The sequence below is a fragment of the Mandrillus leucophaeus genome, unplaced genomic scaffold (assembly GCF_000951045.1).
Source record: "Mandrillus leucophaeus isolate KB7577 unplaced genomic scaffold, Mleu.le_1.0 Scaffold152, whole genome shotgun sequence".
NCBI lineage: Eukaryota > Metazoa > Chordata > Mammalia > Primates > Cercopithecidae > Mandrillus > Mandrillus leucophaeus.
In genome coordinates, this window is record NW_012101499.1 from 3,942,445 (window position 1) to 3,947,221 (window position 4,777).

A 4,777-nucleotide genomic window follows, 5' to 3' on the forward strand; every position below is an offset into this window, starting at 1 on the left:
ACTTAACGGTGAGAAACTGGAAGTTTTCCCATTAAGATCAGGATCAAAGCAAAGGCATCCTCTCTCAGTACTGCTTTTCAACATTGTATTGGAAGCTGTCTCTTATACACATCTAGATGTGTATAAGAGACAGCATATAAAATGCTCAGTTAAAACCCCAGGAGTTTTAACTGAAGAAAACTCAGTTACTTGTGATCTTTTATTGCCCTCCGAAGCATGTGATCCCTGTGACCTACTCCCTATTCATACTCCCTTCCTCTTCTGAAATCCCTAACAAAAACTTGCTGGTTTTGCGGTTCAGGTGGGCATCACAGACCCTACCAATATGTGATGTCACTCCCGGAGGCCCAGCTGTAAAATTTCCTTTTTATACTCTTTCTTTTTATTTCTCAGACTGGCCGACACTTAGGGAAAATAGAAAAGAACCTACATTGAAATATTGGAGGCTGGTTCCCCCAATATCTGGCACCCAATGAAATCAGGGCCCGATATCTACAGAGAGGCAAAATTAAGAATTACATCTACTTCTCCTCAGGAACCATGCAAGGCATGAATAGAGTAGAGTGAAATATTTAAACTGTTGAGAGAAAAAGCCATCGACCTAGAATTCTGTACCCTGTGAAAATATTCTTCAAAAGCCAAGGATACTTACAGACTTACGCAAACAAACATTAAGGAAATTTGTTGCCAGTAGACCCACCTTGCAAGAAATGTTTTGAAAAACTTCTTGAAAGGGTAGGAAAATCATATAAGCCTGAAACCTGGACCTACATAAAGAAAGGAAGAGCACTGAAGAAGGAATAAGGATTAAATGAATGTAAAGTAAATACTGTAATTTTCTTATTTTTAATCTAACAGATGATAGTTTGTACAAAATAATAACAATGTATTTAATTATATTTGTGTGTTTGTGTTTATGTGTAAGTGAAATGAATGATAACAATGATACAGGGATGAGAGGGAGAAATTGGGATTATTTTAGTATTATAAGGTATTTGCACTACCTGTGAAGCAGTATAGTGTTATTTGAAAGTACACTTGGTGGCCAGATGCATTGGCCCACACCTATAATTCCAGCACTTTGGGAGGCCAAGGCAGGCAGATCACGAGGTCAGAAGTTTGAGACCAGCCTGACCAACATGGTGAAACCCTGTCTCTACTAAAAATATGAAAAAAATTAGCCAGGCATGGTGGTGCATGCCTGTAATCCCAGCTACTCAGAAGTCTGAGGCAGAAGAATCACTTGAACCCAGGAGGTGGAGGTTTCAGTGAGCTAAGATCGCACCACTGCACTCAAGCCTGGGCGACAGAGTGAGACTCCATCTCAAAAAAAAAAAAAAAAAAAAAAAGAAAGTTCACTTGGTTTAGTTGTAAATGTAAATTGCAAACTCTAGGGCAACTACCTAAAAAAGCAGAAGGAAGTACAACTAATATGCTAAGAAAGGAGACAAAATGGAATCATATAAAATGCTCAGTTAAAACCCCAGGAGTTTTAACTGAAGAAAACTCAGTTAAATGGAGGAAAAAGAGTAGAAAACATAAAAAGGAACAAAGAACAAGGGCAACAAATAGAAAACAGTAACTAATATGATATATATTTACCCAATATTATTATTAATCACTTTGACATCAATGGTCTAAATATATCAATTAAAGAAAGTGATTGTCAGAGTTGATCAAAAAACAGGACCCTACTGTATGTTGCCTACAAAAACCCATTTTAAATATAAATAAACATATAGATTAAAAGTAGACAGATGGATAAATATATATATATGCTAACCCTAATTTTTAAAATCTGGAATAGCTATGTTAATTTTAGAAAGAACAGACTTCAGAGCACAGAAAGTTATTGGGGATAAAGAGTGGCATTAAATGATGATAAGTGGGTTAATTTCTTAAGGTGTATATACTTTATAACAGAGTGTCGAAATATGTGAGATAAAACTGATAGAACTGCAAGTAGAAATAGACGAATCCACTTTTGTAGTAGGAGAATTCAATACCCCTCTTTCAAAAATGGACAGATCCAGCAAGCAGAAAATCAGTAAGGACATAGCTGAATTCAACACCACCATCAACCAACAGGATATCAACATAGTAGGCATCTACAGACTACTTCAACCAATGGCAGTTGAATACACATTTTTCTCAAGCCCACATGACACATTCACTAAGATAAACCACATTCTGGGCCATAAAACACACCTTAACAATTTTTTGTTTTTTGAGACAAGGTCTTGCTCTATAACCCAGGTTGGAGTGCAGTGGTGCGATCTCAGCACACTGCAACCTCCACCTCCCAGGTTCAGCCTCCCAAGAAGCTGGGATTACAGGCACCTGCCACCACACCTGGCTAATTTTTTTGTATCTTTAGTAGAGACAGGTGTTGGCCAGGCTGGTCTCGAACTTGTGACCTCAAGTGATCCATCCATCTGGGCCTCCCAAAGTGCTAGGATTACAGGCATGAGCCACCACACCCAACCCACGTTAACGAATTTAAAAGGATGGAAATCATGCAATGCCTGCTCTCAGACCATAATGGAATTAAACTGGAAGTCAATAACAGAAAGAGAGCTGGAAAATCCTAAAATATTTGGAGATCAAACAACATACTTCTAAATAACTCAGGGGTCAAAGAAGAAATTTCAAGAGAAATTTTAAAATACTTTAAGCTGAATGAAAATGAAAACACAGTTCATTAAAATTTGTGGGATACAGCAGAAGTGGTACTTAGAGGGAAATTCACAGAATTAAATGCAAATATTAGAAAATAAGAAAGAGTTAAAATCAGTCATCTAAGTTTCCATCTTAGGAAACTGAAAATAGAAGAGCAAATTAAATTCAATGTAAGCAGAAGAAATGAAATAATTTTTTTTAATGGAGCAAAAATCAATAAAATTTTTAAAGAAATTAATATAAAAAAATCAATAAAATAAAAAACTGGTTCTCTGAAAATAAGTCAATAAAAGTGATGTCTTTGGCCAGCTAACCAGGAAAAAGAGGACAAAAATGACTAATATCAGAAATGAAAGAGGGGACAGATCTCATGGACATTAAATGGATAATAAGGAAATATTATAAGCAACTCTATGCCCAAATTTGATAATCTAGATGAAATAAACCAATTTCTTGAAAGACACAATTTTCTAAAACTCACACAAGAAAAAATAGACACTCTGAATAGACATATATTTATTATTTATTTATTGAGATGGAGTCTCACTCTGTCACCCAGGCTGGAGTGCAATGGCACAATCTCAACTCACTGCAACCTCCAGCTCCCAGGTTCAAGTGATCCTCGTGCCTTGGCTTCCCAAGTAGCTAGGATTGCAGGCATGTGCGACCATGCTTGGCTAATTTTTTTATTTTTAGTAAGGATGGGGCTTCATCATGTTGACCAGGCTCGTCTCTAATTCCTGACCTCAAGTAATTCACTCGCCTCAGCCTCCCAAAGTGCTGGGATTATAGGAGTGATAGACCTATATTTATTAAAGAAATTGAGTACATTATTAATCACCTTCCAAAATAGAAAGCACCAGGCTCAATCACTAGTGAATTCTTCCAAACATTTAAAACAGAAATTAAACCAATTTCTTACAATTTTTACCGAAGATAGAAGTAGAAAGAATACTTCTTAACTTATTCTATGAGGCCAACATTACCCAGATAACAAAACCAGACAAAGACATTGCAAGAAAATTACAGACTAATATCTTTCATGAACATAGAGGCAAAATGCTCAAAAAATAGTAAATCAAAACCAACAATGTATAAAAGCGATTATAAACCATGACCAAGTGGGATTTATCTCAGGTATGCAAGGCTGGTTCAACATTCAAAACTCAATTGATGTAATCCATCACATCAACAGGGTAAAGAACAAACAAACATATGATCATCGCAAAACATGCAAAAAAAAAAAAAAAGTATTTTAAAAAGTCAACATTCATTCATGACAAAAACTCTCAGTAATCAAGGCTAAATAGAGAAGAACTTCCTAACCTGATAAGGAATGTCTACAAAACCCTGCAGCTAACCTCATACTTAACGGTGAGAAACTGGAAGTTTTCCCATTAAGATCAGGATCAAAGCAAAGGCATCCTCTCTCAGTACTGCTTTTCAACATTGTATTGGAAGTCCTATCTAATTCAATGAGACAAGAAAATGACATAAAATTTAAATAGATTGAGGAGGAAGAAATAAAACTGCGTTTTTTCACAGATGACATGATAGTCTATATAAAAAGCCCAAAAGAATCAACAACAACAACAGCAAAAAACACTTTCGGAACTAACAAGCAATTATAGTAAGGATGAAGGATGCAAGGTTATTATACAAAAGTCAATCACTTTCCCACATACCTGCAATGAGTAAGTAGAAACTGAAACACAATGTCATTTATATTCACACTAAAAAAAAGGAAATACTTAAGTATAAATCTACTAAAATATATACAAAGTCTATTCAATGAAAACTATAAAACTCTAAGAAAAGAATAACTAAATAAATGAAATATTCCATGTGCATGAATTGGAAGACTCAGTATTGTCAAGATGCAAGTTCTTCACAACTTGATGTATACATTCAGTGCAATATCAATCAAAATTTCAGTAAGGTAGGGTGCAGTGGTGGGCACCTGTAGTCCCAGTCACTTTGGAGGCTGAGGCAGGAGGATCACTTGAGCCTAGGAGTTTAAGACCAGACTGCAAAACATAGCAAGAATCTGTCTCAAAAAAAGGAAAGAAAGAAAAGAAAAGGAGGGGAGGGGAGGGGA